Source organism: Drosophila elegans, unplaced genomic scaffold (assembly GCF_018152505.1).
Source record: "Drosophila elegans isolate 14027-0461.03 unplaced genomic scaffold, ASM1815250v1 contig_814, whole genome shotgun sequence".
Classification (NCBI taxonomy): Eukaryota; Metazoa; Arthropoda; class Insecta; order Diptera; family Drosophilidae; genus Drosophila; species Drosophila elegans.
Window position 1 is genome coordinate 47,178 of NW_024546167.1, and position 26,052 is coordinate 73,229.

Below are 26,052 nucleotides of genomic sequence, written 5' to 3' on the forward strand. Positions count from 1 at the left end.
CGGATATTGCCACGGAAGTGAAATCAGGGCAAATGTCGCCGACAAGGACATTGAGTGCATGCACAGGGCATCACAAGCAAACCACCCTTCTTTTGAAACGCCAGTGGTGCAATTCGCCCGTTGTTGCCACTTCCGACGGCTGCTGGGGGTTAATCTGCTTTAATTAAGTTCATTTATTTGAATTTAATTGCTTTGCTTGCTTTCCTTAAAAATCGCGGGATGACAGATTTCGACCTTTCAGGATTTGTTACTTCGCTACCATTGGGCTGCTCTGATGAGAGTTTCGACCAAGGACCCTATCCTATATAAACGTTGTCACGTAATGTAGAAGTACAACATCTCAGGGATGTCCTGTGAAAATTTCTTGTCGATCGGACTAAAACTTTCTGAGATACCGATTATCTCGAAATCGTGCTCAAGGCAGGTATGGAGGTGCGTAACACAACTCAAAAGTTAATGGTACGATCTAAATGAAATTTGGCATACATCCTGTATACAGTAAATACCTGCAGTTGAACAAAAGTTCACATTTATACATTTTTTTTTTAATATTTTTAAAGGAAATAGATTTTTTATGTAAAAATGGTACTTTCGACCGCGCCAAAAATGAAAACTCGCATGTTTTATACCCGTAATTAAAACCCTTTTTTTTGTTCTCTTAACAAATTCTTTTGAACATAGTAATGGCTTCATATTTCAGAATTACAATTTTTGAGTTTTTCAAAGTCGCGGAACACCATTTCATATATAAATTGAAAATATATGTTTTAAAGAATATTTAATTTTGGCAATAGCTCCAAGGGTAGATAAACTTCGGCTAGCCCAAGTTTGCTTCCTTTCCTGTTTTCTATTGTAATACAGTAATTATTATTTTAGATTTACCGTTTGATTGTATTAAAATCGGACAGCCATATCAAATAGATGCAGCTGCCATAGCAACAATTGAAAATTTCTGCGGAAAATCATTTTCTTTATTTCTTGTTTTAAAAAAATTTCAAAAGTCTAGGACATAGAGCATTTTATTCAAACTGCTTAACAATTAGACAAATATTCAGAATATTTCTGCGCCGAACTAAACAGAAATCAAGCCAAATGTCTCTTTCTCCGAAAACTCCTTTTCCAGCCCATTCTATTTGAAGCACCCACGCGCTCTGAACTATCCCGAGCTAAATGCCTTTTTTTCCGAGCGCTTAAATCTCGGCGTGTGTTTGCAAATGTGAGACACGTGCAGGGGCGGTGGTGTGTGTGAGCTTTCGCTAGTATTAGTGTATGTAAGTGTGTGCCAGCTCGTTCCTTTGTTTGCAGGACTCGTTTTTGCCCCTGCCACTTGCTTGTTCCGGTCTGCATAATTACACGGACGTGAGTGCTTTAAACATCGTGTGCGTTCTAAAAAAGAACTCTTTTACTATCACTTTCAGGCAGAACGAACATAGTGGGCGGGGTGTATACAGTGTTTATGGCGGTCCTGGTTCATTAGCAACTGGGCAAGCTGAATCCCCTCCATCCTCGAAATGCGTTCCATGCAAATGTCTATGGGGCTCTACATTAGCTTGTCCAGACGGCAGTCAGCTGGTGTAACTTTGCTTCCGTTTTCGGTTTCATTGTTTCGAATTACGCTGTTTTTTAAGGTGATGAAAGTACGGTGAGCACGAAAAGTTTTTGTTAATTTTAGCTTGGCATGTTATGTTTTAAGTTTAGCTGAAGCATTCAACACACTTTTCGACCCATTGTGACATCGTTTTGTTTTTGCCACTGTTTGTGTCAAATGGCGAAATGCTTCCTTTTCAAGCGGATGGCCATTTAAGTCGTCGCTTGTGGTTGTTTTATGCCGGCAGCTAAATAAACTATTACGCGTAATTAGCCCGACTTTTGTGGCTGGGATTAGTTTTATTGTGGTTGTCGTGACGAAGGGATTAATGTAAATTTAAATGGAATGTTTTGCCACCGGCATTTTCCTCAAGGTGAGTCCTTATTTTCTATTGTGGTTTTAAGGAGCTCGAGTCTTGATTCATTTTGAAAGGTGGCTTTAGATATGCCAATTCTTCTATCTGAATATCTGTTTGCAATTACTATTCTCTTTGCCTCTGTGCCTTTCGCTCGTAATCCCTTAACCCAAAAACCCGAACTGCATGCAACCAACCGAAACTGAAACTTGAGCTGAAATGTAATTATATTCGCATCTCTTTTGCTAGCATTTTGCTAAAGGTGGTTATAATCCCACAGACACACTCCAGAAAGCATTTTAAGCAGAGACTTGTACAAAATGCATCAGGCCAACTTATGCACACAACTGGGGAAACTGCAACACTGGCTGGATATGAGTATAATCACAGCGGCAAGGACTAGAAGTTGAGATTTTTTGAATTTTTAAACATCCATTTCGCCTTTGACTTCTACTTTCCCTTTGATAGTTGGTTTTGTCGGACGATATTAATTACTATAGTGGTCCACGATTTCTTAGGTTCTTTAAAAATATTTAATCATCGGCAAAGGAGCTAAAAGCATAGGCACATCCGTTTACTTTGTTGCGCTCACATATATGCGCACACATATATATACTATATAGACGCATTCCGATGTGCGCGAAAGTGAGTGAACATTACACGCAAGTCAAATAAAATTTTGCGCTGCACAATCTTGCGCACACACACACTCGTTTCTGTGTGTTCGCTGCTGGCACTCAGGCTCGCAAAAAGGCGTGCATAAAAAGCGTCTTTAAAATGCGCTCGGAAATTGTTGCATGTGACATTTTGTTATACCACGAAATCGAGTCCGTATACTTTTCAAGTTAGTTAGCAATATAATACAACATTTAACTTTCAAGGGGTACCAGTTTGGTATAAAACCGGAACTTCACTTATTGATTTAATTCATGAAAAAAGTTACGTTTTAGGTATGAAAGCCTATTATGTCATGCTATATTTTGCGATGATTTTTATAATAATAATAATTTTCTTATTTTGAGCTTATAGGCTTTAAATCATTTTAGCTTACAGAAGAATAAAGAAAATTCAAACCAATTATTTACCTAAAAAAATAATAACAGCATTTTAACAAAAATTAAATTTTGGATATTTCGTTAGGTAGCCTAGGTTTAAGGTTTAAGTTATTTAATTTACACAAAATGCATTTATGTTCAAATTAGTTATATTTCCAGAAGTGCATTTGATAATCAATTTTGTAGAATCCCGGTTTTATAACCTTCTTATTTTATTGGTAGTTGCAGTACAGGTTTTGGCATTTGCCTCTTTGTACAAGTAAAAGTGAGTCTGTGTGAGTGTGTGTGCATGTGTGGTTTTTGCAGTTGACACACTAACACAAACACACGCTGACACATACATACATGCATGCTCACGACTAGCGACTTTAGCAGTAGCACGCAAAACACATTTCATTTACGCTGAGTTTTCCACATCGCACCACGCCCCCTCTTCCTTTCAGGCCTGCCCCGCCTCTGCCCGCAGGACGAAAAAGATCCGGAGGCGTGTGTTTATAAACTGTTTTCTTGCGGCTTTTCAAATACCTTGCATCAATGTTGTCGAGAGTGTGCAAAAAAGAAACTTATTTCTTTAAATTGTCTTTGCTTTTGCTGTGTTCTTCATTCGCGACCTGTTCGCTTAAACGTAAAATTTCGTTTAGCTCTCAACCAGCCGCCAATGCACATTTTTTTGTAGCTTGGGCTTGTCAAATACAAATTTGACTTATAAAAAAGTTTTGCCTACTTAACTGTATAAAAGATATTTAAATTTGTATTAAACAACTGCTGGCGTAAATTCTTTTGAATATTTTAAATTTCTTCAAATATAATGTTTTAAATGTTTCAGTGAAAATTTCAGGTAATTGCTGTCTTCAAGAATTTAAACATATAACACACTAAAGCACATTTTTCTATGTCCCTGCAAAAGCCTCAGTTGGCAGAATTGGTGAAAACGAAAAAATGTAAACACAAAAATGAAGCCCTTTTGTTGTGCATTTTTTTAAACTTTTTTTGGGCCTATTTGAAACACTTTTTTCCGCTAGCTTTGGCATTTTTATAGCCACAATTTTTGTTTATATGTGTAGTAGTATATCTATACCTATTTGTTTTATTATTTTTCCTGTGTTTCTGCTGCACCGGGGCTTATTTGTCTGTGCTCAATTGATTGAGCTTTATTTGTGTTTGTGTGCGCTGGGAAAAGCAAAGAAGTTTTTTTAATTAAATTTGAGCGGATTTTAAAAGTCAGATGATTGTGTGATGCTCTTTGGGGGGAAAGCACTGTTTGTTACTTTTATTTTTGAAATTGTAAAGCTTTGATTTAATTAAATTATGCCAAAATAAAAACGAGGTCACTTTGCATTTATGAAGATGCGTTTATTTAACAGTTCATATGTTTTACACATTTTTAGGGACTAGGTAAGTTGGAAAAAAAGACTGCATGAATGTTTTATGGTAAAGGAAATAATTATATTTTCTTACATAGATAAGATAATCGAATTGGCCTTATGGGCAAAACGAAACTTTTAATTAGAAATGAGAGTAGAGCAGAAAAACATTAATGGAAAATCACAAACTGAGTAGTTCCAATTGCATGCCCGTTAATGTATAAATGAGAATTTAATTTTCTTTCAATTAATAAGCAATTAGTATCGGCAACGGTAAGCTTTCAATGCATTCAATTTACAGAATGCTGGCATATTTGGGCATATTTGATGGAGGACTTGGGGTATAGACCGATTCTCATTTAAATATGAAAAAGATTGTTTTTTAAATCATGATTTATAAAACATAGTCTATTTTAAATTATTGGGTATATTTGCACCATTTATATTAATTATTAACGTTTTTTGATGTATTTATTCTTAAATATTAAATTATTTTTGTTAGACATTGTGTTTTGTTTTGCAATAATTATGTATGTAATCAAAATTTAGAGTATATTTAAAAAAACTTTCTTACACCGATCCAAAAAGCAAATATTAATTTACATCTACATTACACATACATATACATATACATATACAGTATTACAGTATTGTGCATGTCCCGAATCTGTTAAGAAACGTAGACTCAAAGATTCGAAAAGAAATAAATAATAAAAAGTTGTTCTACAAAGCTCTAAGTACAGCTTTATTTAAGTGTAGAGTTCTAAAACTATTAAAGCTTTTATTATACATACTACTTTTAAGCTTATTATGTCAGTTAAAGCCTTATCCTTTGGTTTTGTTTATAGTGTATAACGTAAATTGATGTTGACTGTTTAAAAAATATAACGGATGCAATACAAAATGTCATACAGGTATACATACTACTTTTAAGCTTATTATGTCAGTTAAAGCCTTATCCTTTGGTTTTGTTTATAGTGTATAACGTAAATTGATGTTGACTGTTTAAAAAATATAACGGATGCAATACAAAATGTCATACAGGTATAATGGTGCGATATTTTGTCATATTCTGTTATACAAATGTTAATGGCGTATAACATAAGTAAATATTATACTGTACTGAAATAAGTCCCCTATACTTATATCAAACAGTATAACATTTACTTAAGAATTAAAACGGATGCACATACATCTTGCCATAATCTGTTATACCTATAACAAATCCACCCTTGCCTGAAATATAATTCATTTTTCTTAAGGGCGAAATTTAATGAATGGTTCATTTTTTTTGGAGGGGAAAAGTTAAAACAATTCATTTTACTTCAACGAAACCAGTGAGTGACTTTTTGAACTATTTGTGCTATTCATTCTCTGGTTGTCGTTTTTTCGCTGTTTGTCATTGAAGTACGAGGATTTTGTGGAATTTAATTTAGTCGACTTTCATTTGCAGTAGAAAGCAGAAAAAGAATGACAAGATAATAAATAGTTTGATTTGAATTGCTTCAGTACCGTTTCAAGTTATTCAACGATTGCTATTCGTGTTTTCTAAATAATGACTGTGTGCCTTAGCTTGGAGATTCAAAAGTGATAAAAAAAGGGCTGAGACAATTAAATAGAAATTTGTTTATTGAGACGCTTTTGACATATTTCTGCAAAAATTAGAATGGCTTTAGTTAGCTTAATTGTAATGCTACGAACGGTTTTATATTTGTTTTAAGCATTTTTACTCCTTAAATTATTTTTATAAATTTTTTTTGAAACATGGATTTGATTTTCTTAGGGCATATTATGATATCTTTGAATAAATTATAATTAAACACGTACTGATCTGTCTTTTGATGTTAATCGAGGTTGTAGATTTCTGATAACCCATGAGACGATATAAGCAGTTCTATTCATTGTATCAACATTTTAAGTAAAAACTGGCGCATACATTTAATTGCCATTCGAAACGCACCTGATGCAATGCAAGTTGTGCAAGGTCAACCATATCATGCATTTATCATGTACGAGGATTTTGTGGAATTTAATTTAGTCGTCTTTAGGCAGTAAAAAGCAGAAAAAGAATGACAAGATAATAAATAGTTTTATTTGTATTTCTTCATGCATTTATCATATTAAAAAATAAATTGCTCCAACTGTCTGTTTTGTGGCTTGCCAAAATGACCACAAGCAGCATCGGTTGAAAGGTCGAAAAAAAGTGTATATCAACGGGCAGGCCCTGTTGATTGGAAAAACTTAACAAGCACATTAACACGGAGTGAAAAATACAGATTTTACCAGTGAAGCGGCAAATTAATGAAATAAAACTTAACCTCAAATTTCATAATAAACGCCAAACCATTTTGCTCTCAATGGTTGTGAGGGGGTGATTGGTAAAGTTTGGCATTAAACTTCCTGCCGGGCGCACACGCAAACACTTTACACTTGCGGTTTGGCCTGGCTCTGTTCGCTTCTTCTTTTTTCTTTTCGGATTGCCCACCTAGACCAGAGTCAACTTTATTAAAAATCACTTAAAAATAACCGAAAATAGCTGGCAGAGTAACAGCAACGGCCGCAAATGATGACAATGATGGTGTGAAGGGTGGCTAATGATGAAGTTTTTGGCGAGCATTCGGGAGGAGGGGGATGCCCATGATGATGTTGTTTGTTCGAGTCCCTTTTTTGGCGGCTGTTGGGGGGCGTAAATTTAGCATAATTCAGGCAACAGCTGTTGCCACAAACGATAAAGGCCATGAATGGGAATACAGCAATCTCGCTGCCAGGACGATGATGGCCAGAAGCTTACCCAGCCAACAGGAAACCTACCACCACCATCACCACCCTTTTGGTATTCCTTCCACCCCCTTTCATCATCAAATGCTGTGTGGGAAAGTATATGGCAAATAAAGCTATTGGAATGTTTATAAACACACAAAAATTTTAGCACGACTTCATTTTTCAAATTCCGAGTTTTCCACCCAACCAAGCAACCAACCCAACAATCTGGAGAAAGATGGCCAGAAGAAAGGAGAAATGGAGGAAAATTTTGCCGTTGAGAAGTCAGGAGCAGAGCCAAGTCGTCGCTGGCAGGTGTTGCATTGAATTAATGGTGCAAATGGCATTTCTATTGCCTGCGAAATTGAGTTGCAATAAATATTTATGCAGTAAAGTGAAAAATTGGCAAGGCAGGAGACACCCAAAGCGAGTAATAGGGGCTGCCCTATATGCGTGTGTCTAAGTATGGAATCAAAGTTGGCGTCCGTTGGCGTTGGGTAAAATGAATATTCCCCATTATTTAACTTCATTTTTCAATCGCCTTTTCCTCACCAGTCTGGACGTATTGGGTCCTATGCCACCCCCCCTGACGCATCATTTCGAATGCGATGCATATGGCCCGAAGAGTCTATTAATATTCATATATCGGGTTCCCTGCCAAAAGTCGACCAATCAAATGCAGCAGGCGCCAAGTGCAAACAAAGTCGTTGTTGGTGGCAGGCCAACAAATGTGAGATTGGTAATAAATGGCAGATTTGACCTCGAAGAAGGTACAGAATCAAACACTACCTTATTATTTGCAAAGCAAATAGTGACAAGTGTTATGGGACAGCAACAGAGTTGATTAGTTTGGAAATTTTAAGCTACTTTCTTAGGGACAAATATTTACATTAAATTTTTTGGAAAGAAGTTATAGGAACTAAGTTAAGCAATTTATATACATTTGCAACATGCGACATGTGTTTAGACGCCCAAACAAAAAGCTTAGGTTGTTAAAAAAAAAGTTTAACATATATTTTTTTGTTTTAGGATTTAAGATATATTTACTAATGTTATTAAAGCTTAATTTCAATCCTCTTGATATGAAAATATTTGTATGTCCGAGATGTTTTTATGTAGCTAGTTTTTAATATTAACAACTTATGTGCAGTTTAATAGATGTTCATAGGTATTTAAGATTGGTCAAGTTGGATTCGCTCTTACTGTCGACAGCGAGGGCAACGATGTCGTTACCATTTTGTCTTCCATTACGTTGGAAAAAATCTGTCAATTACAAGCAAGGGAAGCGAAAAAGCGTTTCTATCACACAGTCCATTCCGGGTAGGTTCAGTTCGTTTCGGCTTGGCCTGGCTCAGACAAGACCCGTCTAGTCCGGAAGACTCGGGGAAGTAGTTGGAAAAATCAGGCAAACAAACAAACAAATGCCTTGGAGTGGGCCAGAAGAATAGGCCAAGTGTTGTGAAGGTTGTTAGGCTCAGAACTGAAGAAGGGGGTTTTCCGCAGAAAGAAATGGAAAGGCAAATGGATGAAAACAAGACAGTGGACTGACCGCGACGGGTTGTAGATATGTCCGATTTTTCTGCTTCTGCTGCCTATCCCATTCCACTATCACTTATACGTTTTTCCTGATATATTTTTATACCCTTGCAGAGGATAATATAATTTGGATCAGAAGTTTGCAACGCAGTGAAGGAGACATTTCCGAACCTATAAAGAATATATTCTTGATCAGCTTCACTAATAGCTCAAGTTCGTCGAGCCGAAGTATAAATGTCTGTGTAGGCAAAATATCTTTATGAAGCGGTCCGAATGAAAACATTTAAAAAGTGTATTTAATAGGTCGAATGCTTTTTTATTTTTCGTCACAAAATTTGATATCAGATATTTTATATGTGCGATCGTTACGACTTTTTTACCTCGTTAAGAGGTGTTTATGTTTGATAGATTTCTGTGTGTAAGCCTTCATTTTTACTTTTATTGAAACTTATTATATTTAATTGGAGCTATATCGTTAAAATATAGCAAATAATTTTGTTGAAATCATTTTTATATATGGAAGTTCTGTCCCCACCAGATTGTTACCCCTAAATTGTAACAGCTCGTAGTAATGGTCACGAAAAGGACAATGTAGGTAGAAGAAAAAGGGGACTAAAATAGAAGAGAGTAGACAAAATAAAGCAATGAGCATTTCGTCGTTATTTGCTTCTAGGGGGAGGCACATACAAACCCTGAATGGAATTGTGCACTATTTTACACTTCTTTTCATTGGCGGAGGAAAGAGAACTTAAAAGGCTCGGTTTGTTTTCAAGCAAATGTCTGACAAACCTGTCACGTGATTGCTCAACTGAAGCTTGCCCCAACTGGACTTGAAAGTTAGCGGCCAAGGGTGGAGAGGACACATTTCTGAAGGGGATTTATTTAAAAAATAGTGCAAAAGTATGACCAATATTTGCCATTTAAACAAATAAAAATAAATTCAAAGCTTAGTGTTTGATCTTTTTAAAAAAAATATGTAAAACGAATTCTTAGACAAATAAAATAATTTATAACAGAAACCCCCTGTTGCCCTTTTCTGGGCCCCTTGCGTTAGCTGGCAACAAGGACATCCCTCCTCAGTCACTTGGGCTGCGCTTAGTCACTGCCTCTGCCGTTGGGGGGGAAAACAAAAATGAAAAGCCAGAGCGAATCCTTTTTGCTCATCCTCCTACGTAATCCATAGGACGAGTCAAGCCTGCTGTTCCTATGTCATAGTCATAGCCATGGCGACGATATTTTTCTAGTGGCTGAAGCTTTTAATTGAATTTTCCGCTATTTACGGGGGCTGAAAGCGACGCTTAAAAAAGGAAAAAAGGAGCGTTGCGAATGGCTAGGAGAGAATTGGAAGGTGTATTCACTGACAGGCCGTTGGCTCCAAAACATGGCGATAAAAAGTTGAAGAAAAGCAAGAGTTATATGGATGCACTTAAATCTTTACAAAAAGATGAAAATGGTGTGAAGAAATGTAACATATATATATATATATATTTATATAAATATTGTCCGATTTCTCGTACAACCTTATTTAAATTGCAGAGGCCGGTCCAGAGATTTTCCTTTCTTACCAATTAAACAAAACAAAAAGTGTAAGAATGGTGTGAAAAACATTTAAAATGAAACTGGAGATGATAAAGGTTCTTATTAAGCAAGACAATAATTTTATCTTGCTCTTGTTGCTGAGTAATTTTGGTAAAATTTTTAATTTCCCTAACAGCTTGGATGAATTCATCGGGGAAATCTGGCTACTGAGGAAATAGCAAGGACAGTCAATAAAATGTATACTTTGTTTCCGTATCATGAAGGCTTGCCTAATTGCTGCTCAGAATGTAAATAACATTATTTAGATATCAAGAAGTCTGCGTCATATTTACCTTAAAATACAAATGGCAATCCAAAGCTAAGAAAATATCAAGGGAAAATGTATTATGGCTTTAGATTACTCACAAAGCGTCCCAAGGTTTCAAATATTCTAGCGTTGAAAGTTGTCTATCACATGTTCAGATGCTTCTTAACCAAAAAAAAACAAAAACAAATAAAACAGAATTTAGACCAGACTGAGACCAGTCTCTCTCCTTCAAGGTCTTTTGAAAGCCAATATTTTTCAATATCCAAGTAATGACTTGTCCATGTTGGCTTCATTCTTGAGCAACGCACAAGCACAAAGGTATGAACATATATATCACTTAGTAATAATCAAATGCACTCGATGAGCATATATCTTAATTTTTGGCAACTGAATAAGGTCACAACGCTTACAGAGCCGAAAAACCCGGCTGTTTGTTCAAGAATATTCATGAATACTCTATTAAATTTTAAACAATAAAGTGCTAATCCTTTCAAATTAAATGTAATAATAAAAACATGCATTAGAAACAAAAAAGGTAAGTTTATTTTAATCGATCTTAATAGCATCACTTGATGTTGGTATTAATTTGAAATAATATTTTCGCACTCTGCTAGCAACTTGTTGTTCTTTTGAGAGTATATGGATGCACTTAAATTGAAAAGCATTGAAGGGAAATAATTTCGAAAACAAACCATTCTCCCAACTCTGCCCCAACCGATTCAGAAGCTCAGCATACTTGCTTTACATTTATTATTATTTTTTTGTGGGTTGGGGTAGGTTAAGACAGTTATTTTTGGGGCGAGTCCTGAACATTTTGGTTGTCAACCCGACTGTCGTCTCGTTTGTTTGGTAGTGTGCATGTGCTTGCACTTTGTTTATCAGTCTTCGTAGCACATACCCTGTTCCTGAAGTGCTGCAGGATCTCCAGGAGTTGCGTCCTTGTTGGTACAAAAGTACACGTAATTGGGCTAATGGATATTTCGGTACTAACACAATTTTGCTAATAAAGTTCGCAAACACACATGGATAGGGGGAGCGGAAACAGGCAACTTCTCCGAAAGTGTGGCGGCATAAGCAAGGCAAAGCAAAGGACACCGGGACGTCGGACAACAAGGACTTTTCAGACCTCGATTCCTGGCAGGACAACGGGGCTGCAGCAGGTTGTCTGCGATTTTTCGTCCGGTCTCCTACAGCTGCAACAGACCATCAGCTACATTTTTGCCTATATTGGGCCGTAAGTGCGTCTCTATGTTTTTGTTGACAACTCCTTACTAGCCGCACAAACACAAGCATTTCACACACTCTCACACACACACACGCACAACACACAGGACCAAATACCAACACTGCCCGGCAGCCACACTCTGATTTACATAGCCATGGATGTATAGGATAAAGGATGCCGGATGCCGGATGTTGGAAGCCATGGATTTAGTTTTGCAATCGGAGCATACAGGCTGGATGAAAAGTAATGGGGCTGCGTGGTCAAGGTGCCCGGAGATACCACAAATAATTCGTCTTCGTTGTCATAATATTTTTCAAATTAATAAACCTTATTTAAACCTTATTTATTGAGCAATTGTAAAAAGATTCTCAAAGAACTTAACAAAAGAAACGTTTAGTTGAAAATCGATTATATTTTATATATTTTCAAAATAATATGCATTGATCAGTTTAACTTCACCATTAATTCACTATTAATTTCAAATTGTCATAATTTCCCATCGATGTCCTTATTTATTTTTAAAAAGCGATATTTAATTGAACTGAATTCATTGAAAAAATTTTCTGGTGTTTTAGAAAATATTCTAAAAATACTTCCCAATGAAAAAGTTTTAACTACAAATATTTATTTAGGACTGTAATTGCTGATGGCGCTCACAGTTTGCCACATTCAGTCTGCGTTTGGTCAATGTAATTCTATATAGGTAAATTCTGATAAAGAAATATCAAGGCAAAACATTTGTGGTTAAATTTTACAACCAATATTTGACAGTTCTGGCAAATTGATTTTTTTAATGAAATTAGAATGTTTTAATCAAACATATAATATATTTTGGAATTTGTCACATTTTGTTTCAGGTTAAACGATGTATTTGTATTCGAAACCTTTAGACCTGTGACAATTTGCATCTTTTCTAATTGCACTTGCCAATTGTGGATTGCAATTTGAGTCACAGTAAATCAGTTGTCAGTTGGAAAAGCGAAATATATCGAATTTCCGTGAATTATACATAAAATGCCCCAAATCCCCAGTCAGAGGCAGCTAGACTTGTAGCCTTCTTGATGGCATCTGCCGTTTACTTTTCACCACAGACTGTGGCTGGTTACCGCAATAGGAGGTAACATGCCAGTTTCTGGCCCTCATCCTCATCCCTCCTCATATCCTGATTCTGCGATATGGGTAGATGGTGCGTGAGCAGTTTGCACTATGCCCAAGTTTGTTTTGCAGATGAGCGTTGGGTGAGTGTGTGTGTGTTTGGCTGGAAAAAGGGGATATATCCCTCCTCCTCTTCAGAGGAAATTTCCAAAAATTTCGATGCCACACACTACCAGGAACCAGGGTTTGGGGGAAATTGCAGCAGAATAGAGGATGAGGGGGCTGACTGGATAGGTGGATGCATGTCCTTCAGTTGGCTTTGACTCTCGGCTGGCTGGGCTCCTTCAACCACAAACAAAACCCATCCAAGCAGCTAAACTCACACCCCCAAGAACCCTGCACTCCCTCACGATTCCATTTCCCATTTTGCAGTAGTTAAACTCAATTATTATGCAAAGTCAACAATGTCTATTTGTGCCACCAAAAAGGTGAAGTCGGCTACCAGCAGAAGAGCTTACTAGCAGGCAAATGGGACCTGAAAATGAGGGGATTGGGAGGGGAAAACTGAAGCTGTATACCCATCACGACCAAATGCATTTAAATACATTTTGATTTGCAGTTAAAGTGAAAACTTGAAACGTGTTCAGAGCTACGTGGTGCGGTTATCTACCGCTTCCTGTTCTCGCACCCTGGGAAGTGGATTTTCGAAAGGCTTCCAGAGTTCTCAGTTCCCAGTCCCACAGATGACAAATAATTTGTGCAGTTTTATTGAAAATGTTTGACTTTCGTTGCCGGTTTTTGCAATTTGCCCAAAAAACTTGTCGCGATCCGCTTGACTTCTCTGGAATATTGCTTGAGAAGAGGTTTGCAAATGCGAAAGATGCTTGTTTAGCTTTTAAAATGGTTATAATCAGGGGTGCCAAAGAAATCTTTAGTGATTTTAAATAGCTTGAAAAGTTCTCTAAAAATTGTTATTTGAAAATAAGTTTCGACTTTAAATTTTATAATTAAAAAATATTTTTAAATTAATTACAAGCTGATATAATATTATAAAAGTATCTCAGGTTAATAAAACACAATACGCAACTTTTTTAAATTATTTTAAATGGGTACCGAATTTCAATAAACCATTTTTTATTGTGTCTACCAATCGGTGTAGAAGTCGGAATCCGTAAAGCATCATCTCACTCTCTCCATAGTTTTGTCTATTCCTGCCGTTTGCTGTACTTTTGCTAACAATAAGTTTTTAAGTAGTTTGACATTTGAACTTGCATATACTTTTTGAGCGCAATAAAAATGCGCAGCTATCCGGAAATAAGAGACGCAACAAAACAAATAAGCAAAAGGCACAAAATGGTGCCCTCTACATCCGCCTTCGCCGCTTTCTGCCATGCAGCTCCTCTCTTTTCGACCTCTTCGCCTTGATGGTAGAAAGGGCCAAACTTTGTCAGCGAAAAATTGCGGCGCAGTTTATTGCAAAAGTTCATTACAGTGCAAATGTTGCCAGTCTTGGTTAAAAGGGGACAAGGCGGGAGGGGGGACATCTGGGTAAGGACGAAAGGCAAGGACCTGCAAACGCCTTTAAGTCTTCTTTGTCTTTTGAGTTGTTTAATTATAAAGTGCGAAAAATGTTTGCATACTTTTCGGCTGTTTGTGACACTGATGAAGAGCAGAAGAGCAGAAGAGCAGGTGATGCTGCAGCTGAAGCTGGCCTTTTTTCACTTTTTAGCTATTTACTTCATGAGTAGCGGGCTGTGGCAAAGTTGGCAACTAATTTGCATTTTCTCATCAACGCAGCCCCGCCTGCATAACTAATATGAAGCAAGGAGATTGATGCGGTGGGTTAGGGGGGAGTAAGTGAAAGGGGATTGGGCTTAAAATATTATAAATAGTTTGGCTGCGATTTTGCATAGTTATGCAGAAAGCGGAGACGGAGACGGGGACATTGGAGATGAAAATCAGAGGGACAAGGACATAAGCTGAGGCTGGGCATTAGTGCACACGTCAATCATACGACATGTGGTCCGCTCACTGCCGGGCAATTTATCATTAAATGTGTTAGAGAGGCTCGGTAGATTCAGCTCACTTGATAAATGAAGTTCTCTCTGCGGTTTCCGTATTTTCTTTTTTTTGTTCTGGCTTTCCTTTTTTTTCGATTTTCTGTAACGGTTTTGTTTTATGGTCGCTTTATGCAAATAAGCGGAAAGAATTTTCCATTTGTAGTTTTCGACATTGGTTTGGTTTTTTGCTTTGAATAATAGAATGTCAACTTCCCAAGGGAATGGGATAAAGGTGTTTCTCAAGCCGCACAAAGGTGTTGATTAATGACAAATTAGGCTGGCCAACTGAATGCCGAATCGTTAGTGATTGAAATATCTTCGAAAAAAATAAGCTGCATGAATAAGAGTGTAAAATTTAAATTTATTGAAAAATTGTAGAACAAAACATTAATTTTAGCTTATTAGTATTTTGAATTTGTTTCAGTTTTTTTTATCACTTTTACTACCAATTTTAAGTTAGTTTAACTTTCGTTTCGAAAAAAAAACACAACAAAAACTGTTATTGCAGTTAACCTCACCTTTTGAACCCCTTTATGTATATTACATTCAGCTTTCAACAATAGTTTATCACATGGGTAAGTAAATCAAAGCGAATGAAAATATTCATTTATCCCATCAATTCAATCCGTTCGTTGTCAACTTAAATCTTTATTAAATGTGTATTTTAATACAAATTTTTAAATCCCATTCGCGTGATTGTAACAAAAACAAACTTTTTGCCTTTAAAACAATTTTCCGCTAACAACTGGTCAAACCCTTTTTCCTTTTTTAATTGATATCCCAATTTTTTCGACATTTTGGTTTACTTTGCTTCGATGAAATAAAATATTCATTTCGCTCAGACCGATTTCAATTTAACGGTTCACGTTTATAAACTCATAACTTTTATGGACTTTTTTGTGATGGCTGCGCTTTCCTGCCATCTAAGAAGTGGTCCAACCTGCCAAAGTAAATAAATGCGACCCTAAAAAGTTTATGATTTATACGCGCCTGTTGTCGTCTCCCGACTGCCAATAACTTTTACCAACAGTATTTTAACGCTAATTAAATTTCCAAAACCAAATCATTGTCGGCGGCCGTAAGTCATGCATACCAAATGAATTGAGTTTGGCGGATACGGATCTCACGATTTTTCCTCGTCCCAAATGCGAATTGGTTTTGTTTTTATTAATAATTTCCAAGCTCCTACCAATTGTTTTTATTTAATTTATTTCGCTACACGCTCGATTGGCCTCGCCTTTTCTTTTTCGAGAGCGAGAGGCAAGTCAGAAGGCAGTGAAAAAGGTCCTGGAACAACAGGTGTCCCAGGAACCAAGTTCTTAGGCGGGCAATCAAAATGCCATGGCATACACTAATCAGCTTGAGGACAAGCGGCAAATTTTCTAAGAGGGCAACTGGGCTTTTTTACTCAAGGGTTACACCGAGGGTTTCTCAGTAATAGGGTGGTTGTAATTACTTCAAGTTTCTTATTTGCGTTTGTCGACTTTCAGTTAAATATTTTTCTTTCGTTTTGTATATTTCACATTTTATGAATTAAGTTACAGAATACATATTTGCTAGTTTTTAAAAAGTCTTAGGCAATTTTTAAAATTATTTACTTTCTAATACTTGTTTTTAATTTAGCCTTTAATAAAACATTACTATGTGATAATTTATGCTGTTGTCCAACAAATAAATTGCAGAACAACTACTTTAAAATTTTTAAGCTCTGACCCTGTTTTGATCAAACCAGGTCAGATTAATTCCAGATAGATTCATCGTGGAGGTGCTTTTTCCTATCTAAGTATCCCATCATATCCATCATACCCCGCGCTAAAACACACGTTGAGGAAGGGAAGGCAAGTGTAACAATGAAGTGGAGTAGGCACTTAAGGCGAGCACTTGCAGAGAGCGAGAACATTGGCATAAGTACCGCTCAAGGCGGTTACAAGTAAGGTGGAATACCCATACCACGCCCACCTTGTCCCCTTTGGCCATATCTTTCACACGCTGTTTATATTTGCATACATTTAACCTGCGGCCTGGCTCCGTGTATAAATGTTTTTCCTCGCTTTTGTTGTAAGTACGGATAGGCAGAGATTTGTTTTTACAACTTTGTTGTTTCTATTCGCCATACACTCGTAGTTACAGAAATACAATTAATATCTATGCGCACATTATTTAAGCGCTTTTTATGGATGAACTTTCCATTTCTTATTCAAATTTTATTTAAGTAAATTAAAATCAAAAAAAGAATATTCAAATTACGTAACGTAATTTAAAAATGTTGCAAAAATCATTTTAATTAATTCTGATTATGTTAACAATTGCTCAATTATCTCATTTATTATCTAAGCTAACTTAATTAAAACCAATTAAGCATGGAATATGCATTGAATTTTTAATATTTATTTACAAGATTACAACAGTGGTTAACAAATTTAGAACGGTCCAAGTTGAAACCATTGACAAATTTAAACCTGTCTACGCAAAGATTACACTTAATATAAATATGTGGAATATATCAATTAAATTTGTATGCGTAATTATTATTAATAAATAATGCTGTTATGGTTATGTCTAGTCTCTCAGTTTAAAAGCTAATTGCATAAAACTTTCCCAAAAGATGTCTTTCTAAAAAAAATAAAAGTTTAATAATTTAAATTTTCTATTTTTTAATTTTATTTTAATTCTTTTTGACTTAATTTGACAATTCAGAATTACGCTTTTAATTTTATTAAAATCGGAGAACGATATCATATAGCTTTCAATTTTTGCAATAGCTGCAAGGGCTTATGAAGTTTGCTTCCTTTCTTGTTTAATTAGTGTTATTGATTTCAAAAGATTTACTGCTGTCATTAACTTAATGCTCTTCGTTGATTTTTTGGTGCTTTGGAACGGTTTGTGTAATTTCAATTCGGACTATTTGATTCATATTCAAAATTTAAGCTTGCCTTGAAAAACCAATAAGTTTCTTATTTTTTACTGAATGTAGTTAGGAGCTACCTTTTCATCTGTTGAAGCCACACGGGCACATACAGGACACAGAAATGGATTGGGATCAGGACATTTATCACAGCCCGTCAGAGCATCAAAAAGCAAGCCGCTTTCCCGCTTTCTCACATCAGGCAGGTCGAATTGGGTCGCGAATCAGTCGCCTTGCCACTTTCCATTCTGTTTTTTTGGCCGCTACGGTAAAGTAAAATATTTACACAATCAATTGAATTTTATTGTAAAATTTATTTTTATGAATTATTAATGACTTTTACTTGGCATCGGTTCGGTGCCGTGACGGCGGGAATATGCGTCTTATCTGAATCCATTTATCTGAATATCTGCCACAGCAGCCAACCGCATTTATTTCAAGAATTTGTGGCAATTTCCGCATTTCGGCCGACCAGAAATCGATAGCCAAAGGGTGACTTAAATATGTCGGATATGTGTGCAAATTTTTAGCAATTTGCGGTCTCTCCCAGTTTAGTCAATTGGTATAAGTTGCCACACATGTATAATTTGTAAGTGTTGTTTTTATTCAAAAAGCTCTTAAAATTAAGTACAATTCATTTACACGACAATTTTCTTGGTAGCAGCTGCTCGTTAAAGTCAGTATTGCCTCAAGGGGCTACGTTCTTTATAAAAATACCACTTTGCGCGAATGACGACCTCAGTCTTAGTTTGAGTCTTTTGTTAAATTAATGCTCCCGGCAAGAATTGTGTAAAATAAAATACAAATTTTCGGTAAATGTAAATTGATTTGTCGATTCAGTCAATAACTGAGATATAAATTTGTTACAAAATATTTTACTAATTTCACTAATGAAACTATCATTTGTTAAGATCAATATTTCTTTTTGAAAATTTGTAAGATACGTAAATAAATCTGAAGTAAGGTAGTTAGCAAATGGTGTTCTTAGAATCTTGAAAAAGTTTTACTGTAGAAAATATTCTGTATTCAATATATTTTGACTCCTAATTACTAGAAAATTTAGGTCGGTGAAATCAGAATCCTTTAATTCTTACAAATTAAACATTTTGTTTCTTAAATTTATTAATTGAATATATCTTTGTTTTTAAGGAAACACATTTATTTTTAATGTTCATCGGCGCAGATAAATTTATTTAAACAGTTTCAAAGCGTTTTCTTTTTGAAGTCCAAATCCTTATAGTATAAGTATTGAACTTAAGCAAGGAAAATAATAGAATTATTAAAGATTAAACAACCAGAGATGTATATACCTTCTACGACACCTTCTTTTTTTTTTAAATTATATTTATTAGGATTTAATACCTTTTAAATTATTTTTATATATTTTTAAATGTATTATTTTAAAAATATATGTCCTATAATTTGTTCTATGATATAATATATATTATTCTTTTAAGCGCATGCTTTTAAAAATTAGTTTTACTTTAAATTAAACCGAACTCACATAATTTCATTTGAGTCGTAAGTTTAACCTTCCTAATCTTAAGAATTATTCTCAACTCAGACTTATTTGAGTGCCTTTTTGTGATTCAAGCTAGTCTTTAACATAGCTCAATAAGGTGTAAGAGAGAAATGCTAAAATAAAAACTCATCAAGAAAAATCTCTTTGAACTCAATTGAACTTCAATAGTCCTTGCTGAGCTATTTCTCTTTAACTCAAGGATTCTCTGTACCCGTACACGAGACTCTATTAATCTCTTTGCGCGTTCTGCCGAACATAGAAACTCACCACTTGAGAGAGATTCCTTGCGGAACTTTCTCTTAGCTCTCTTCAAAGCTCACTCAATGGGTCATCGGGAAGCTTTGAGTCCGTCGGATTTTAGCAGCTTAAAATTCAACTTCAAATTTTAGCACATTTTTTAGTTCACAACGTGTGGGGCACGTGAAATTTTATGAATTTATTGAGTTTATTTTTCTATCTATTTTCTGACGATGTGTAGAAAGCTTGAAGTTTACTTTAATACTTTTGAAATTTCGTTGTGGCCTTGTTTTTGTTTTCTCTTCTTTTTTTGACTGAAGCCCAAACGAAGTTGATTTTAGTTTTTACCATGATGTATTTTGCTTTATTTATTTAAGACCGCAATTGATTCAATAGAAACCGAAAGGTACAAAACTATCTAGTATTCATGGCTGCGCCTTTGATTTCCTTTTCTGGCCTGGCTTAGACATGTTAATTTCGACTTAATGCTGTTTAAGTAAAGCCTCAATATTTGCGCCTAACACGCATACATGTGTAATGAATGTAGGCGCTTAGTCACACACACACTGGGGCGCTCAAATATGAGTGACTTACATGTGTAAGTCGGTAACACGACGAAAACAGATGCTATCTTGCATACATTTAGGCGCACAGGACAGTGGGTGTTTTTGGGCCAAAATAAGGACGGGATTTGGGAACTGGAACCAAGGCGTCGGTCACGTGCTCGCAAAAGGGGGCGGGGTAGGGGCGGAACCCATCCAGGTCAGTGACGTAGCCTGTGGAGCGATAAGCAAACATTGTCCATCAAAAACACACCAATGCCACCTAAATGCACCAACAACCACCCACAGAACGCATTGTATTGAGCATGACATATTTGTCGATTTGCAAATTTATATAGGGCTGCTAGCTGACCATTCCCATTTCCTTTCCCCACCAGCCAGGACATTGGCTTAGAGGCGGCGCTCGAACCAAATATGACCAGGACAACCAACAAGGCCTCCGAAATTAAATTAAGCAATTTATAAATAAAATATCTAGCTGACTGGCTGTATAATTAAACTTGGACTTCATAAACATTTGGAACGCATAATCAAAATTTAAATTGGTTCTTAAATGTGTATTGTTGCTTTAAGTGGTTCTATGCTACTTAATAGTTCTTTAGTTTAAATTGTGTTAACTAAATGGTGAGCTAAGATGGCGAGATTTTCCATATTGACCTATATAGCTGTGTTTAAAATAATTAACAATTTATGAGATCTTGGAATTGTCAATAATAAAATAACAAATATCAGTATGCGATAAATTTTTTTAATCGAAAATATATATGAAAATATATACAAGATTTATAGCTGAAAATGTTTGATGTCTTACATTTTAAGCAAATAAAGAAAGGGCTTATTGAAATAAATATGTTACATACATCGTATATACATCGGTTTTTGCGAACAAGTTAATTCGATTTCTTATCAATAACTCAAATTATTTTAGAAGGAATTAAAATTGCCAATTAGAATACACATTTATCTAAAATCGGCGACTTTGCTTTAAGAGACAAATAAATTTGTTCTCCCCCTTAAATTCGTATAGTTTTTCGATGGCATCAGTTTAATAGCCGCTAACAATAGAATTTTGCAGAGGCAACCGAAACACTCGTGTACAAAAACCAACACTCTTGTGGAGGCCATGACTTTTACAAGCGCTTTGCATAAAATTATTACATTTTAATGTTGCATACTTTGGGGCTGATTTGTGCACACTAACACACAGATACCCACAAAGCAAACACTTACTTGGGCACGTTCGTATGAGTGGGTGTGGCAGCACACACACACACCATCACACACTGGCCACTTCATTAAAAATCCTGTCAATACTTATTAAACTCAAAAATCAAATCAATTTTGCGCTATAATTACAAAAATGACTGCCGCCGGTAGTAAAGTGCTCGCCAACACAAAGATATTGCATATGTAACATATATATATATATATATACATATATGAAGCGGTATGTGCATCGAAACCAACACATAAACAAACAAATGTCAATTAAAAAGTAAAAATTGCTAGAAAATGGCGCTCGACCTGACTAAAACAAAAGAACCAAAACCAACCAGGACAGACTTGAGTGAAGGGGGGGGGAGAAAGGAGAAAAGGGGTTTTCAGGGATCCTGTGAGGCTGTCAGTACGACTGGCTTTGAGTCCTGCATTCGACAAGCAGAAGCTTTTGGCATTTGTCGTGCATTTTGTGTGCGCACAAAACTTTTTCGGCAAATGCCAAGCGAACATTTTTCAACGCCACCTCCGTCGCTGTACACTTTTCCGAGGCCTTTTCAGCCAACTACAACTCGTACTTTCCCGATTTTAGCCGTTGTTGCTCTTTTCGCCACTGCACAATTGGTACATTTGTTGCTCTGCTTTTGGGCCAGGTTTTTGGTTAAGTTCGCGGAGGTGGAGATGGCCAGATTGGGACTTAGTTAGTTACAGTGAAAAGCGACTAAGTGGCAGCGGAAGAGTTAAATTAGTGACAAAATTGGTGAGTGGATGACGCTGGAAACGGGGCCATGGGCCTGACAGCCACCGGGAAAACCGGGCAGGTGGTCGGTCTATCCAGATCAAAGACCACTCCGACTGCCCCTCCTCGGATGGTGATGCTGATGGTCCTGTGCTGATTAAAACAAGGACAAAAGCCGATGGCCGAGAGCAAAGCAAATCAAAAATGGTTCACGAAGCTCTGACTAAATCAATTTACAATCAAAAACTTTTAACTTTGCATGTCAGATAAAGCGGAACATTTAGATAGACTGAGGATTAATGGTTCATTAACATGTTAGGACTAAATTTGGGGAGTGTTTTAAGTAAGTAATTAAGTTAATTTCGTAGTCTTTTCTGTATTTTGTGTTAAGCATTTATAAATAGTGCCAAACATGTATATCTTAAATTTAAGGAATTTATGGCATTTGAATAAAATTGTATTTTATGTTAGGCATTCAAAGGCATCCTCTAATTATAAATATTAATCTACTTTCATAATTATTGGCTTACAAATAAAATTTTTTTTAAAATAAAGTTACAAAGAAAATGATTTTTCTTTTGGAATGTATACATTTTTGCTGTTACACATTGTTCAACATAGTTATTTCTAAGTTACGACACTCTGTCTGTATTTCTCGAAACATATATGTATAGACATGTATATCTGTTTAGATTTCGAGAGAAGACACACATTTTCATATTTTGATCCATTTAGATTTGTGTTATTAATATTTGGTTCCATGCTGTATCTAATATAAATAATTTTTGTTTTGTAAAACCGTAAAACAAGTTTTCATAGATATACATATTTCGTCCTTTGCGTTTGTTTTTTGTGTATTTTCGATTCAAGTTCGTTTCGTTTTCAGCTGCACAAAACAAGCCTCACTGTTCGCGGATTGCACAAGTGCAATGGCAGAGTGGAAGGCCAGCACGGAGTGCTTGACACGATGGCCAAGTTGCCATTTTCCACTTGAATCCTTGAAGGAGTGCAAGAAAAACGAAGGAGACAAGGACTCGGCCTAGACAGCCAGAAAACGTCTGACTTCGCGTGCTGCTCGCTATAAAAATATACTTAAAATACGTACATAGATATAACAAACATATATAATATATATATATATATAGATACTAAATAAATAAGTACAAAAACTGGAGAATGAAAGGCCGGGAAGAAAAGCACTCGCGACTGAAATCAACAAGCAACAATTACAGAGACAGATGAGGCAGGGAAAAGCAACAACAACAACAACAGAAGCGTGATTGAGCTTCACTTGCCACTCATCCCGCTCCCACCACCCAGTTCTTATCCTTCGGCTGACAAAGATCGAAGACGTTGACAATGGGCGAGGACTTCAGCAGCGATAAGTGCATTGCTCGATAATCGAAAATGAAGCAATAAAAACAAAAGCTCAAACAGGAAGGCAAAGTCAAGCGCTGAGAATGACAGAGGGGCGTGGCAGGGGCGGAGTGTGTGACTGGCGGCTTCACTGTGTGTGCCAAATAGGCAACAACAATTATTATCCTTGCAGTGATTGGTAGGCGGAAAAAATTCAGTCGTCCCCCCATCCGTTCAATATTACAGTGTTGTGGAAAATGGGCGCCTTTCTTCTCAGCCTCCCATGCATAAATAATATCGATGTGAACAATGCGTCTGGTAATTTGCCATTTTTGTGGGCCTATCGTATCAGCAGCAGGTGGAGAAATTTTGGGTTGATAATGCGGTAATGTCTAAGCAGTACTTCAGAAAACTCAAACGCAAGGTGGAATTGAATGTTCCCTTTTCCGGTAAAGAAAAAACTTTTTTTAGGTTAAATACAAATTTTCTAATTAGCAATTTATTTGTTTTTAATATAGCTTTTTTAAACATTTATGTATTTATATTTTTAAAGAACGACTTAATGCTTTTTTATACTTTTTCAGAGGGTATTAAATTCAGAAATTGCATCGCAGTGAAGGCGAGGTTTCGGAAATGTCTCCTTCACTGCGTTGCAAACTTCTGACTGAAATTTTAATACGCTCTGCAAGGGTATGCTAACAGCTTAAAAAAATTGTTCAATATTAAGATTATTAACATTCTTATAAGCCAAGCGTATTAATTAAATCTGGAACACATTGAAAACACGAGTTAATACAGTAAACAGTTAAAACAAAAGGATATCTACATAAGCTCATAGTACTGCAAATCGTTGCGCCCATTTGCCCACATAGTTTCGCTTTTAAGCCTGCTCACAGCTTTTGTTTGGTTACATTTTAGTGAAAAAATACTGGGAAGCAACATAAAACATTTACTAATTGGAAAAATTAGACATTGGTAAGCTCAAATAGCTCAAAGAATTTTTTTGGTGGCATTTCTGTAAAACAAAATTTAATACAACAGCACAGACCGAAAAACTACCTAGTTTAATTAATTATTTTTTATTATTTTCAATAAATTCACAAGCCAGAATGCTTTCAGGTACGGTCTTTAAACCAGCCACAGTGAAATTTTTTTTTAGACTACTTTCTTTTCTTGGCACTTTATAAATTATGATTTAGGCCCGATAGCTAGCGAAAGCTCAAGTGTTGCCAACAGGTTGCCAGCAACAACGTTCAGTTTATATCCTTATCGTTGTTGTAGACGCCTCATTTGGTTTATAAACGGGTATAAGGGGCGCACAAAAAAAGAACAACAAAAAAATAATGTGAGAGGGAAAAGAAAGGCAGCGTTGTCGTATCTTGCGAAAATATCAATTACAATTAAATAGATTAAACCTTATCATGCAACAACTGTCGCACAAGTGTCCCGGGCAAGGACGAGAATGTCGCCAAGGACGAAGTGGAGTGGTGGGAAAGGAAACAAGCGGCACAACAGGCAAACAAACTCACTTCAGGAAGGGGGTGCTGAGCAGAAAAGGGGGTGGAAAGAACATGCCAAGCTGAAACAAGCACAAACCAATATAAACATACATACACAGCGCCACAGTGAAAACGCTTCACAAGATTAATGAACGTACCAAAGTTTAGAGACAATGACGACGCCGGCGACAACAGACAAAAACAACGACAACGACAACAAGTCCAACGAAAGCCGGCAACACCATGACATGCCCAGAACAACAACAATAGCAACAACAATAACAGCCGGAAAAGCGTCGAAAAAATTAAAGAAGTAAAATATATGGCATACACTAAGGCGCGCCAAGTAGGTAAGTCGTGCAAATTTATTTTGGCGTAAATTTCATTTCACTAATCGAATCGATTCTTATGCGTTTCATTTCATTTTCAGCTTACTGACTTTTCGCCTATCTTCTTGGCTTGATTTTTACCCTCCCCCTCCTGGCATTCATCATTGGCCTGATAAAGTGTATTGGGCTAGGTCAGACGATGGAAATGTGGATCCTTGGGGCGCCCACTTTATTGTTCGTCCTGCAGACAGTGAAGGATGCTGGAATTTGCCCCTTGGCAGATTCAAATGGGCTCCATTGGCTGGGTGACATGGGGCGACTCTTTCAAATGCTAATTAATTCAGTATTGGACTCATAATTTAATTTGCTTAGAAAACATTGTGCAATCCACTTTGCCCTTAGTTTATTTTTAGATTCCTGTCTAAATAATTGTACATACCAATATATACTAAGTTTAACACTTAAAAACTTGTAATAAAAATTCAATTGCCTATTAACTTTAAACAAAATTTATTGTGTACAAATAAAATTTAAGATATCGAATTTGACGTTTTACGTGCAGAAACCCGTTTAGTAAAGCAAAAGCGGTTCACTATTTTTTGCACCCACACCTTTTTCTAGTTTTCTCTGTCTGGTAATGGGTACTGATTTTATTTTTCAGAAATGTTTTCTAAAAGTGTAAGCAAATTTTTAAAAAATACTACAAATTTTTTTTTGAAGGATTGTTTTTTATTTATTTAATTTTATTAACCCATTTTTAACAATGAACTGAAAAATGCAATTCGTCTTTTTAAAACCATTAC

The 26,052-nt window shown here is 36.1% G+C and overlaps 2 long non-coding RNA genes across 3 annotated transcripts; one reads left to right on the forward strand and one right to left on the reverse strand.

Moving 5' to 3' along the window:
* Positions 1-1,001: 1,001 nt before the first annotated feature.
* LOC121467866 lies at positions 1,002-1,691 on the reverse strand. Its single transcript, XR_005977888.1, has 2 exons — positions 1,450-1,691; positions 1,002-1,386 (listed from the first exon to the last, which is right to left on the reverse strand). It is a non-coding gene; the product is annotated as an uncharacterized LOC121467866 (long non-coding RNA).
* Positions 1,692-17,741: 16,050 nt separating this feature from the next.
* Positions 17,742-23,887, forward strand: LOC121467859. Of its 2 annotated transcripts, none has more exons than XR_005977885.1 (3): positions 17,742-18,057; positions 18,208-18,378; positions 22,952-23,887. It is a non-coding gene; the product is annotated as an uncharacterized LOC121467859 (long non-coding RNA). The 2 variants fall into 2 exon arrangements; XR_005977884.1 differs by having other exon boundaries at positions 17,755-18,057; positions 18,211-18,378.
* Positions 23,888-26,052: the final 2,165 nt, after the last annotated feature.